The sequence below is a fragment of the Bombina bombina genome, chromosome 3, assembly GCF_027579735.1.
Source record: "Bombina bombina isolate aBomBom1 chromosome 3, aBomBom1.pri, whole genome shotgun sequence".
Lineage (NCBI taxonomy): Eukaryota > Metazoa > Chordata > Amphibia > Anura > Bombinatoridae > Bombina > Bombina bombina.
Genome location: NC_069501.1, coordinates 511,033,128 through 511,047,836, shown reverse-complemented (window position 1 = coordinate 511,047,836; position 14,709 = coordinate 511,033,128). Strand labels below are relative to the sequence as shown.

The 14,709-nt window shown below is 40.3% G+C and overlaps 1 non-coding gene and 1 pseudogene across 1 annotated transcript; both read left to right on the top strand.

The window, feature by feature from the left end:
- Positions 1–570: 570 nt before the first annotated feature.
- Positions 571–689, top strand: LOC128654868 (5S ribosomal RNA). Its single transcript, XR_008401534.1, has one exon. It is a non-coding gene; the product is annotated as a 5S ribosomal RNA (ribosomal RNA).
- A 13,295-nt stretch (positions 690–13,984) lies between these two features.
- Positions 13,985–14,103, top strand: LOC128655049 (uncharacterized; annotated as a pseudogene).
- Positions 14,104–14,709: the final 606 nt, after the last annotated feature.

The window sequence follows — 14,709 nt, the reverse complement described above, 5'->3', positions numbered from 1 at the left end:
GTAGGCTTTCGAGCCTATACAGCTTGGAGTAAGACAACATGCATAAAGAGGATGATGTGGTCAAAATACTCATTTGCCTAATAATTCTGCACTCCCTGTATTAACATTAACCCCACACAATGATATACAACAATGTATACCCATCAGTTATTTTCCAAATGAATTATTATCTTCTCAATCTAGGATTGCTTATATTTCGTAAAGTAATGCATTATTATCTCTTGCATTTACAGGGAAATAAAGCTTATTCCTTGAAAAACAGCTCTCCCTAATTTTTAAAGGACTAACCAGTTTGTATGATCTTTTGCAAAGGCAGGCGGGCGGGCGGGCAACTAACTAACTAACTAACTAACTAACTCACTCACTCACTCACTAACTCACTCACCCTTTATTGATGTATACTTTTTGTCATGGGTCAGTAAGTGATTCTGGGCCTGTACTGGCACTATTTATTAATTTATTTATGAATTTGCCATCTAAATTTTAACCCCATTTTAACTCTTCAATTTTTTACAGACTGTGAATGACAGCAAGAGCAAGAACAAAAAGCGTTGGGAAGAAGCGCTAAGTGTCTACCGCCACACTGCCTTGTATTCACTCGATCCCGTCTGATCTCGGAAGTTAAGCAGGGCCAGGCCTGGTCAGTACCTGGATGGGAGACCGCCTGGGAATACCAGGTGCGGTAGGCTTTTTATTTTTTTCATTTTTAAAGCAGTGAAGCATGCGTCATATTTACTGATAGTAGCAATATTCATTGAAACAACTGTAGCTTGCAATTACTAAAAATTAGATGTCCATTGTATTAAAGATAATTGTCTTTTGTAAAGACAGGCAGGCAGGCAGAAAGAGGGGCAGGAAACTCTTTATCTATGTATACTTTTTGTCATGGGTCAGCAAGTGATTCTGGGCCTGTACTGGCACTATTTATTAATTTATTTATATATTTGCCATATAAATTTTAACCCCGTTTTAACTCCTCAATTTTTTACAGACTGTGAATGACAGCATGAGCAAGAACAAAAAGCGTTGGGAAGAAGCACTAAGTGTCTAGTGCCACACTGCCTTGAATGCACCCGATCCCATCTAATATTTCATATTAAAAGAGAAAATGTATGTGGGACGGGTTAAATATAAATGTCAGATATATTCTCAAATTTTGTTTCATGAAACATGGGAGTGCTGTGTGGAATGGGCAAATGTTAACAGCACAATAAGAGGTCCAAACACTTTAAAAAAATAAATAAAAAATACATATTTAACTTATGGAAAACTTCTGGCTGGTAGGAAGTGAATGAGTGAGAACAAGACACTGACCTCCTGCTCCCTCATCACTTCCTCCCAGCTTCCCTATGTATCTGCATGCGCGGGAAAAGGGCTAGCAGCAGAGACCAGAGAGGCAGCAGCAGGCACACAGCGAGGCTGGTAAGAAAAACATGTTTTTTTTAAATAATATGTCAGCAGGACAATTCTAAGTAAACAGCCGTTCTGAGGCTCTGTCTCTGCAAATTGTCTTATTCTGCTCTCAGCCTTCCCCAGGTAATAAATCAAATCTTTATCTCGGGAGTCTGCTCCTACACTTGTACTGTCTGTGACTGATTTGTAGTCTGCACAGATTATGATAATAAAAAGTGGACACATAGTCCTAGATACAACCGGCCCTTTGAGGCCCTTTGAGGGTGACCAAACTGCTGATGCGGCCCCTGATGAATTTGAGTTTGACACCCCTGCTCTAAGCTATGGTTGGGCACTATTATATAAAGTTCTAAATATATGTATTCAAACATTTATTTGCCTTGACTCAGGATGTTCAACGTTCCTTATTTCAGACAGTCAGTTTCATATTTGGGATAATGCATATGAATCAATCAATTTTTTTCTTACCTTAAAATTTGACTTTTTTCCTGTGGGCTGTTAGGCTCGCGGGGGCTGAAAATGTTTCATTTTATTGCGTCATTCTTGGCGCGGACTTTTTTGGCGCAAATTTTTTTTTTTTTTTCTGTTTCCGGCGTCATACGTGTCGCCGGAAGTTGCGTCATTTTTTTACGTTTTTTTGCGCCAAAAGTGTCGGCGTTCTGGATGTGGCGTCATTTTTGGCGCCAAAAGCATTTAGGCGCCAAATAATGTGGGCGTCTTTTTTTGGCGCTAAAAAATATGGGCGTCACTATTGTCTCCACATTATTTAAGTCTAATTATTTTTTGCTTCTGGTTGCTAGAAGCTTGTTCACTGGCATTTTTTCCCATTCCTGAAACTGTCATTTAAGGAATTTGATCAATTTTGCTTTATATGTTGTTTTTTCTATTACATATTGCAAGATGTCCCAGATTGACACTGAGTCAGAAGATACTTCTGGAAAAATGCTGCCTGGTGCTGGATCTACCAAAGTTAAGTGTATCTGTTGTAAACTTGTGGTATCTGTTCCTCCAGCTGTTGTTTGTAATGAAAGTCATGACAAACTTGTTAATGCAGATAATATTTCCTTTAGTAATGTTACATTACCTGTTGCGGTTCCGTCAACATCTAATACTCAGAGTGTTCCTGTTAACATAAGAGATTGTAATTCTAAATCCATTAAGAAGGCTATGTCTATTATTCCCCCTTCTAGTAAACGTAAAAGGTCCTTTAAAACTTCTCATTTTTCAGATGAATTTTTAAATGAACATCATCATTCTGATTCTGATAGTGGTTCCTCTGGTTCAGAGGATTCTGTCTCAGAGGTTGATGCTGATAAATCTTCATATTTATTCAAAATGGAATTTATTCGTTCTTTACTTAAAGAGGTCTTAATTGCATTAGAAATAGAGGATTCTGATCCTCTTGATACTAAATCTAAACGTTTAAATAAGGTTTTTAAATCTCCTGTAGTTATTCCAGAAGTTTTTCCTGTCCCTGATGCTATTTCTGAAGTAATCTCCAGGGAATGGAATAATTTGGGTAATTCATTTACTCCTTCTAAACGTTTTAAGCAATTATATCCTGTGCCATCTGACAGATTAGAATTTTGGGACAAAATCCCTAAGGTTGATGGGGCTGTCTCTACTCTTGCTAAACGTACTACTATTCCTACGGCAGATAGTACTTCCTTTAAGGATCCTTTAGATAGGAAGATTGAATCCTTTCTAAGAAAAGCTTACTTATGTTAAGGTAATCTTCTTAGACCTGCTATATCTTTAGCGAATGTTGCTGCAGCTTCAACTTTTTGGTTAGAAGCTTCAGTGCAACAAGTAACAGATCATAATTCTCATAGCATTGTTAATCTTCTTCAACATGCTAATAACTTTATTTGTGATGCCATCTTTGATATCATTAGAGTTGATATCAGGTATATGTCTCTAGCTATTTTAGCTAGAAGAGCTTTATGGCTTAAAACTTGGAATGCTGATATGTCTTCTAAGTCAACTTTGCTTTCCCTTTCTTTCCAGGGTAATAAATTATTTGGTACTCAGTTGGATTCTATTATCTCAACTGTTACTGGAGGGAAAGGAACTTTTTTACCACAGGATAAAAAATCTAAAGGTAAATTTAGGTCTAATAATCGTTTTCGTTCCTTTCATCACAATAAGGAACAAAAACCTGATCCTTCACCCACAGGAGCGGTATCAGTTTGGAAACCATCTCCAGTCTGGAATAAATCCAAGCCTTTTAGAAAACCAAAGCCAGCTCCCAAGTCCACATGAAGGTGCAGCCCTCATTCCAGCCCAGCTGGTAGGGGGCAGATTACGATTTTTCAAAGAAATTTGGATCAATTCAATTCACAATCTTTGGATTCAAAACATTGTTTCAGAAGGGTACAGAATTGGCTTCAAAATAAGTCCTCCTGCAAAGAGATTTTTTCTTTCCCGTGTCCCAGTAAATCCAGCGAAGGCTCAAGCATTTCTGAAATGTGTTTCAGATCTAGAGTTGGCTGGAGTAATTATGCCAGTTCCAGTTCTGGAACAGGGGCTGGGGTTTTATTCAAATCTCTTCATTGTACCAAAGAAGGAGAATTCCTTCAGACCAGTTCTGGATCTAAAAATATTGAATCGTTATGTAAGGATACCAACATTCAAAATGGTAACTATAAGGACTATCCTGCCTTTTGTTCAGCAAGGGCATTATATGTCCACAATAGATTTACAGGATGCATATCTGCATATTCCGATTCATCCAGATCATTATCAGTTTCTGAGATTCTCTTTCCTAGACAAGCATTACCAGTTTGTGGCTCTGCCGTTTGGCCTAGCAACAGCTCCAAGAATTTTTACAAAGGTTCTCGGTGCCCTTCTGTCTGTAATCAGAGAGCAGGGTATTGTGGTATTTCCTTATTTGGACGATATCTTGGTACTTGCTCAGTCTTCACATTTAGCAGAATCTCATACGAATCGACTTGTGTTGTTTCTTCAAGATCATGGTTGGAGGATCAATTTACCGAAAAGTTCATTGATTCCTCAAACAAGGGTAACCTTTTTAGATTTCCAGATAGATTCAGTGTCCATGACTCTGTCTCTGACAGACAAGAGACGTCTAAAATTGATCTCAGCTTGTCGAAATCTTCAATCACAATCATTCCCTTCGGTAGCCTTATGCATGGAAATTCTAGGTCTTATGACTGCTGCATCGGACGCGATCCCCTTTGCTCATTTTTACATGCGACCTCTTCAGCTCTGTATGCTGAACCAGTGGTGCAGGGATTACACAAAGATATCTCAATTAATATCTTTAAAACCGATTGTACGACACTCTCTGACGTGGTGGACAGATCACCATCATTTAGTTCAGGGGGCTTCTTTTGTTCTTCCGACCTGGACTGTAATTTCAACAGATTCAAGTCTGACAGGTTGGGGAGCTGTTTGGGGGTCTCTGACAGCACAAGGGGTTTGGGAATCTCAGGAGGTGAGATTACCAATCAATATTTTGGAACTCCGTGCAATTTTCAGAGCTCTTCAGTCATGGCCTCTTCTAAAGAGAGAATCGTTCATTTGTTTTCAGACAGACAATGTCACAACTGTGGCATACATCAATCATCAAGGAGGGACTCACAGTCCTCTGGCTATGAAAGAAGTATCTCGAATACTGGTATGGGCGGAATCCAGCTCCTGTCTAGTTTCTGCGGTTCATATCCCAGGTATAGACAATTGGGAAGCGGATTATCTCAGTCGCCAAACGTTACATCCGGGCGAATGGTCTCTTCACCCAGAGGTATTTCTTCAGATTGTTCAAATGTGGGGACTTCCAGAAATAGATCTGATGGCTTCTCATCTAAACAAGAAACTTCCGAGGTATCTGTCCAGATCCAGGGATCCTCAAGCGGAAGCAGTGGATGCATTGTCACTTCCTTGGAAGTATCATCCTGCCTATATCTTTCCGCCTCTAGTTCTTCTTCCAAGACTAATCTCCAAGATTCTGAAGGAATGCTCGTTTGTTCTGCTGGTGGCTCCAGCATGGCCTCACAGGTTTTGGTATGCGGATCTTGTCTGGATGGCCTCTTGCCAACCGTGGACTCTTCCGTTAAGACCAGACCTTCTGTCGCAAGGTCCTTTTTTCCATCAGGATCTCAAATCCTTAAATTTAAAGGTATGGAGATTGAACGCTTGATTCTTAGTCAAAGAGGTTTCTCTGACTCTGTGATTAATACTATGTTACAGGCTCGTAAATCTGTATCTAGGAAGATATATTATAGAGTCTGGAAGACTTACATTTCTTGGTGTCTTTCTCATCACTTTTCCTGGCATTCTTTTAGAATTCCGAGAATTTTACAGTTTCTTCAGGATGGTTTGGATAAAGGTTTGTCTGCAAGTTCCTTGAAAGGACAAATCTCTGCTCTTTCTGTTCTTTTTCATAGAAAGATTGCTAATCTTCCTGATATTCATTGTTTTGTACAAGCTTTGGTTCGTATAAAACCTGTCATTAAATCAATTTCTCCTCCTTGGAGTTTGAATTTGGTTCTGGGGGCTCTTCAAGCTCCTCCGTTTGAACCTATGCATTCATTAGACATTAAATTACTTTCTTGGAAAGTTTTGTTTCTTTTGGCCATCTCTTCTGCTAGAAGAGTTTCTGAATTATCTGCTCTTTCTTGTGAGTCTCCTTTTCTGATTTTTCATCAGGATAAGGCGGTGTTGCGAACTTCTTTTAAATTTTTACCTAAGGTTGTGAATTCTAACAACATTAGTAGAGAAATTGTGGTTCCTTCATTATGTCCTAATCCTAAGAATTCTAAGGAGATTCTTTGGATGTAGTTAGAGCTTTGAAATATTATGTTGAAGCTACTAAGAATTTCCGAAAGACTTCTAGTCTATTTGTTATCTTTTCCGGTTCTAGGAAAGGTCAGAAGGCCTCTGCCATTTCTTTGGCATCTTGGTTGAAATCTTTAATTCATCATGCTTATGTCGAGTCGGGTAAAACTCCGCCTCAGAGGATTACAGCTCATTCTACTAGGTCAGTTTCTACTTCCTGGGCGTTTAGGAATGAAGCTTCGGTTGATCAGATTTGCAAAGCAGCAACTTGGTCTTTTTTGCATACTTTTACTAAATTCTACCATTTTGATGTGTTTTCTTCTTCTGAAGCAGTTTTTGGTTGAAAAGTACTTCAGGCAGCTGTTTCAGTTTGATTCTTCTGCTTATAATTTCAGTTTTTTTCATTATAAGATTTAAACTTTATTTTGGGTGTGGATTATTTTCAGCGGAATTGGCTGTCTTTATTTTATCCCTCCCTCTCTAGTGACTCTTGCGTGGAAGATCCACATCTTGGGTAGTCATTATCCCATACGTCACTAGCTCATGGACTCTTGCTAATTACATGAAAGAAAACATAATTTATGTAAGAACTTACCTGATAAATTCATTTCTTTCATATTAGCAAGAGTCCATGAGGCCCACCCTTTTTTTGTGGTGGTTTTGATTTTTTTGTATAAAGCACAATTATTCCAATTCCTTATTTTTTTTTTTTTTTAAATATCTTTATTTTTGCGTGCAACAAACAGATGAAATTAGGTACATTCAACAGTTTACAGGTAAAATATGGTTACAAATCAGATGGTGCCTTCCGTCATACATCAGAAAGTTTCCCTGAACATAGTCATGGTAGACAATAACATCCATTTTGCACTATTTCCATTAAATCAAAAAAGAGAGAAAAAAAATAATAATAATAAAAAAAACCTCAATAAAACTCTGAACATAAACACTACTAAACTCTTTACTCTCAACTGGTATGGTTGACTCTCGATCCTCCTCTTCCTCCCCTCTCCCCCTAGAGCACCTCGGTTTCCCAGTCTACCATTCTCCCCGTAGAGCTGCTTCTAACATGTATTCTGTGTTCTTGAATGGTGTTATGATTATGTTACGTGAGCTGTCTGGTAGTGTGCGGATAAAGGGTCCCCACTTGTGAAAGAAGGACCGGACTCTAGTGGTCATGTCACCCAGTCCGTCAGCTTGTTCAATAAATAGTTGCTGCAACATTGTCTGTTTTAATTGTGTTACAGTAGGTGGGTTTCTTTTGAGCCAATTTTGAAATATCAGATGTCTCGACATCAGAACTATAATATGTATGAGAGATTTAATGTGTTTTGGTATGCCCAAAAAATCAAGGAACACCACATTCTGAAATGTCCAATCACTACAGGGCACTCTTATTTTTGTCTTTACCCAGTGTGCTGTCATCTTCCAAAATCTAACTAGTCTGGGGCAGCTCCACATCATATGTTCAGTGTCTGCGTCTATCAAATCACATCTAGGGCACTTACTATTCCTGTCTGTTTTCCATTTCTGGAACTTTTGAGGGGTGACGTAGCTATCATGCAGCAGCTTGAAGTGTGATTCTCTCACCCCTGATGAGAGAGTTGCCGATTTGACTTTATGTATGCTTTTCCCAACTTCCTCCGTCGTTACTGCCACCCCCAATTTTTCGCTCCAAATGGCTGCTATGTTATTTGTGCAAGTAATCCCTGCCGGTCTGTTCATTTTTGTGTATAGTGGTGATATGGATGTGTTGCCATGTTTTGCTAATTCTATACTCTGCCGTATAGCTGCCTGATCTTTATCGCTTCCTTCCCTACATAGTGCATCAAAATAGTGTCTTGCTTGTAAATAGGCATAATGGTGAGTCCTGGGCAAGTCAAATGTTCCCCTTAGTGTCTCAAATGTCTGCATGTGTCCCCTTTCTCCCGACTCTGTCTGACCCACTGTACGTAGTCCCCGACTCCTCCACTGAAAAAAGGCTTTGGTCGATATACCCGCAGGGAATTCAGGGTTACCACACCAAGGTAAATATGAGATCAGTCTATGATCACCTCCCAACTTCTTGCAAAACTGTCTCCAAGCTCTCGCAGGTTGAGCCAGAAGTTCCATATCTTTCAAGTATCTATTCGCTTGTGTCTGTGTCATGTGAGGGATCATCTCCAAAGCCCATGGCTTTGTCAATTCACCCTCTAGTTTGAGATCAGTAAACTTTCCCTGTCCCGTCATCCAGTCAATGACAAATTTACACTGGGCCGCCCAATTATATAACTCAAAGTTAGGCAATGCTAATCCTCCCATCTCCCTCGGGGCGGTGAGTTTGAGGTAACTAATCCTATGCTTCTTGTCATTCCAGATAAATTTGAGCACCCTCCCTTTGATGTGATTCAGATCTGATTTCCCCAGTATTGCTGGTAGTGTTTGGAAAAAGTAAAGCAACTTGGGGAAATATATCATTTTTATAAGTCCCACCCTCCCCAATAAAGATAGCGGAAGCAGGGTCCACCCTTTGATTAAGTTATCCAATTTTTTAAGTAAGGGTCCATAGTTAATGGAGTACCATCTGCGTGGGTCTGCATGTAACGTTACACCTAAGTATTTAAAGTTTCCATCTACTATTTTAAAGTCATAACCTGGAATTTGCTTTTCCCCCCTGGACAATAGCCAGAGTAGTTCAGTTTTATCAGTATTAATTTTGTATCCGGAGACCAGACTAAACTCTCCAATCGTCTCCATTAGTTTTGGGATATTCTTGTGAGGGTCTTGTACGTACAATACCATGTCATCAGCAAACAACGAGACATGCAACGTCGACTCTCCTATGCGCATTCCCTGTAGTGTCTGCCTAATCTTTATTGCCAGTGGCTCTATGGCCATGTCAAAGAGGAGCGGGGAGAGGGGACAGCCCTGCCTAGTGCCTCTGTGGAGCGTAAAGGGCCGGGTAGGCGTGCCGTTAACTAAGATAGAAGCCTGTGGTCTACTGTAAAGATTCTCAACAGCCTTAACAAATGCGCCCTCTATACCCATTTTGCTCATGGTGGTGTAGAGGTGTTCCCACAGGACCTTGTCAAAGGCTTTTTCCGCATCTAAAAATAGCAGGGCTGCCTCTGTGTTTTTTGTCATGTTTGGGTTGTGTTGTGTTATGTTCCAATAATACTGAATAATCGTTTGAACTCTTCTAACATTAAGCACCGAAGATCTCCCTTTAACGAAGCCCGTCTGGTCCCCGTGTATCAGTGAGGGGAGAATGCTAGCTAGTCTGTTTGCAAGGATTTTTGTCAGGATCTTATAGTCTTGGTTAAGTAGGGAAATGGGGCGGTATGACTGCGCCAGGAGGGGGTCTCTACCTTCCTTCGGAATAATGCTAATGTTAGCTTCCGCAAATCTGGGGGAGGGCTGAACTTCGTCTCCAAGCAAACCATTAAACAATCGCATTAGAGTTCGGCTTATATCAGTCCCCATTATCTTATAAAATTCCGCCGGCAAGCCATCTGGCCCTGGAGTTTTTTCTAGTGCTAAGTCTTTAATTGTGGCCAGAATCTCGTTAGAGGTAATGGGACAGTTAAGTTTGTCAAGTTGGGTACGGTCTATCATCGGCAGTTGTAATTGGTCCCAGAATCTGTCCGTGTCGCTAGTCTGTACCTTCTGCGTGGAGTATAGGTCTTTGTAAAAGTCAGTAAATGCTTTTTGTATATCTTCTTCCTTATTCAAAACTATATTATCTTGCTTAATGGCTAAAATAGGATGTCTGTTGTTCGACAATTTCGTCATTCTAGCCAGCAATTTCCCGGTTTTGTTCCCAAACCTATAGTATCTAGCCTGTGTTTTTGCGTGGGCCTTATTAGTTTGTTGAAGTATGTAGTCATCTCTTGTTCGTTTAATTTCCTTATATTTGAGTCTATTAACGGGAGTGGGGTTTCTGAGATATTTATTTCTAGCATTTAAAATCTGCGCTAACAGGAGCTCTGATTGGGCTTTACTCTTTTTTTTTATGTTTGCGGCATAAGCCGAGATGACCCCTCTCAAGACAGCTTTAGCTGTCTCCCAGAACAGTAGAGGATTATCAACATGCGCTTCATTAGTTTCTACGTATGCTAGCCACTCTCCCAGGATGTGCCTATAAAAGTTGGGGTCTTTACATAAATATGTTGGAAATACCCATCTGTTAGTCTTCCTCTGGGTGGGGCCAACATGGATCTTAACCCCTATCGGAGCATGATCTGAAATTGTTATTGGGTCTATCTCAACGTTTTCCACTCTGGGGCAAAGCTCTGTAGATACTAAAAAGTAGTCAAGTCTGGCCATAGTGTCTTTTCCTAGTGACATGCAGGTGAAGTCTCTTTGCTCTGGGTGTCTGGCTCTCCAGACATCCTGTAGATCCAGAGCCTTTCTGAAAGTGTGAATCACTAAGGATTCTTTTTTGGAGTTTCTAAAGCTTTGGGGGGTGTGTGCCTTCCTATTTGGGTTGTGGAATCTGTCTGCTGGGAATTAACTTAGCCTGTAACTCTCTCCAAAAGCATTGCTTCTGTCGTTGTGGCCCATATACCCCTACCAAAGTAAATGACAGTCCCTGAATCTCTAATTGGAGCATTATAAATCTCCCCTCTTGGTCTAATAGTGTCTTAGTGATATTGTAAGTCAGATTTTTCCTAAATAACACAGCTACGCCCCTGGCTCGTTTGGATTCATATGGGGTGTACACAACCTCCCCCACCCAACCTTGCTTCAATTTTTCATGTTCTAATTTCGATAAGTGTGTCTCCTCCAGTATTGCTATATCAACTTTTCTTGAGTGTAGGTAGCGCAAGATCGATCTACGCTTTTGCGGGGATGTTACGCCACCCACATTCCAGCTCATAATGTTTAGGTTATGCATTCCCAGATTAGAAACATTTTCCAAAATCAGAGAGTCCCGGGGAGGGAGGGGGGCACTACACCAGCTAATTAGAGAGAAAAACAACACAGTTAAGCATATTACAAATGAAAAAATTAACAAATAGGGAAACAAACAAGTCCCCACTAACTTACGCATCTTCATAACTTCTCAGCTTCGAAATCAGTAACCTAATGAGAATTAACTCACTACTGCACTACACTTTACCTCCTACGTGTGATTAAGTCTGGTATGATGATAATAGCTCTCTCCCTACCATCCTGATCCATCCCACCATCTGTGATTAAACAATTAGGGTTAATTCTGTGGGTCCGTCAACCCTCGCTATATAAGGTCAGAAATGTTCTCTCAATCCCAGGTCAACTTTTTGTTTGGGGTGTATGACCCTCTCAGCACACCTTCCGGGTAGGACTAGTATTATGGGCAGTTATACTACAGAAAGTAATTGAACTATCCCTGGACCAGGGCAGGCCTTTACATCTAACAAACCTGACTCTCACAGTAAGGGGGGATAGGCATTCAAACTAACTGGTTAACTATATCTCCTAAGATTTATTCTTACCCCTTCGGTGAAAACTCTGCAAAGGCAAGTCTTGAGGGATATGTTTGCAGTGTAGGTCAGAACAATAATTCAAAATAACCACATTAAAAGAAAAACATCATTGCTATAATTTTAACAACCCAAAGATAACCTTTAACTGGAACAAGATGGGCGTGAAGTAAGTCCACCCTCACACCACCTCTTAGTTGTTGTGGCTCAGGATAGATGGGAGCCTCCACCAGCCAATTATTCTGAACCTCCCCCCCTCCCAGTTCACCTCAATGATCAGAATACTTTTCCAGTCCCTTGAACTATAGTCACCATTTCCTCAGGTTTCCTTGTCTGTCAATTCCTGTTCAAGCCTCAGGAATTTCTGTAGATGTCTAGGGTCATCGAAAAACTTAACACCCTGCTGGGTCTGGAGCTTGAGTTTAGCTGGAAACAGTAAAGACACAGAGCGCCCTTCTTCTATCAGCGTTTTACAGTAAGGAGAGAACTCCCTCCTTCTCCTAGAAATCTCTGCGGAGTAGTCCTGGAAGATGAGGATCTTCTTCCCCTCAAACGTCAGAGGAGAACATTGACGGTAGGCTCTTAAGATTTGGATTTTATCTTGAAAGTTAAGGTAACATATCATCACCTGCCGGGGTCCTCTGGCTGTCTTTGGGTCTTGATGGTACCTATCCTGTGGGCTCTTTCCGCCACAAATGGTATGTCCTCAGGTCGTAATTTTAGGAGGGTAGGCAAGAGTTTTTCTGCAAATTCTAGCAAGCCGGTGTTCAGAACAGATTCTGGCAGACCCACAATACGCAGATTGTTCCGCCATGAGCGGTTTTCAAGATCATCAAGTTTTTCAGTTAGCATCTTATTCTGGGCCTCCAGTGCTGCTACTTTATTAGAGTTTTCGCGTTGTCTTATTTCTCCTTCACCTACTCTCTGTTCGATGTGCTGGAGCCTTGAGGAAAATGACTTGAATTCAGACGACAAAAAGTCCATTCCTGTCTGCAATTGCTCTATCTTGGGCAAGAAAAGGGCTGATATTTGGGATACTATAGGGTGGGTTTCTGATGTCTCCTCATCTGCAGTTTCTGCCGCCCCAACTTCAGCGGCATGGACTTCCACCACAGCTTTGGCTCTTTTGTCTTGATTATTCTGTCTGCCAGACATCGTGCCAGTGGTCTTTACAAAGCTTGAGTAGTACCTCTGCATGCACTATATGTCTGCTCAACTTAAATGTTCTAATCACCAAAAAGGTAGGTGGTGAGGTAATAGGTAGTCCGCACCAGGGAGGGAGAGATGGCCCACACAACTATCGTTGCTAGTATCTTTTAATGATAAGTACTGGGGAGGCTTGAATGGCGGAGGGTGCAGTGCAGCATGAGGAGTTTATCTCAGTTCTGTAACCTTTCCATCTCCTTCAGTGGTATTTAGAGCTATAGCATAGATTGTCATCTCTAGGCACTTTCTCCCTCAATTAGACCTGCTATGCGTATTATGGGCCTCTGTGTGTAAATTCGGTGCACTCTGAGGTATATGACTCCCACTCTGTTATTGCGCTTTAGTGACAGGCCTACAAGATTGTCATATACTGCTCCGTTTTCAATGCGGGCCTACCTGCCACGTGGCCAACAACTCATCCCCGAAACTGCCCGATTAAAGTTGATTTGTCTTGTAGTCTTGTAGTCAGATGGTAAGTGGTATCAAGATATATAGTTTAGCTTATATGTGTGATATTGATCAGTTCATCACCGGAAGTGAGACCAATTCCTTATTTTTTTATGCTTTCGCACTTTTTTCTTATCACCCCACTTCTTGGCTATACGTTAAACTGATTTGTGGGTGTGGTGAGGGGTGTATTTATAGGCATTTTGAGGTTTGGGAAACTTTGCCCCTCCTGGTAGGAATGTATATCCCATACGTCACTAGCTCATGGACTCTTGCTAATATGAAAGAAATGAATTTATCAGGTAAGTTCTTACATAAATTATGTTTTTTTTTCATTTTTAAAGCAGTGAAGCATGCGTCATATTTACTGATAGTAGCAATATTCATTGAAACAACTGTAGCTTGCAATTACTAAAAATTAGATGTCCATTGTATTAAAGATAATTGTCTTTTGTAAAGACAGGCAGGCAGGCAGAAAGGGGGGCAGGAAACTCTTTATCTATGAATACTTTTTGTCATGGGTCCGCAAGTGATTCTGGGCATGTACTGGCACTATTTATTAATTTATTTATATATTTGCCATCTAAATTTTAACCCTATTTTAACTCTTCAATTTTTTACAGACTGTGAATGACAGCATGAGCAAGAACAAAAAGCGTTGGGAAGAAGCGCTAAGTGTCTATCGGCACACTGCCTTGAATGTACCCGATCCCGTCTGATTTTGGAAGTTAAGCAGGGCAAGGCCTGGTAAGTACCTGGATGGGAGACCGCCTGGGAACACCAGGTGCGGTAGCCTTTTTTTTTTCATTTTTAAAGCAGTGAAGCATGCGTCATATTTACTGATAGTAGCAATATTCATTGAAACAACTGTATCTTGCAATTACTAAAAATTAGATGTCCATTGTATTAAAGATAATTATCTTTTTATTTTGGATAGTGAACAAATTTAATGTTTTCAAAACTGTTCAACCCAATAGGATAGGGGTAAAAGAAAAAAGAAAACACATTACTGGAATAAAGACCCCATCTTTAAGACTCTTTTTCTTCTTGAACACACTGTTTAGGATTAATGTTTATAAAGATTGAGCAATGTGATTTGTCTCAAATGGTTTATGTAAAATAAAGTTCAGGAGAAAATTCATATTGAAACATTACAATGATATAGCGTCAGCAAAAGTTAGATTACACCTTTATTTTTCTATCAGTCGATCAACATGAGGTTCTTTTCAGAAGGCTGCAAAACATATCTAAATGTTAATTTACACACTAAAGATTTACTATATAACCAGTGGAGGCTCCTCTATAGGAGCACTTGAGCATGTGAACCCCAGGCCCCTGATGAACACCCTGACCCCTGATAAAAATTAAAAAAAAGATTAAGAAATAAAAAAAATATTACATT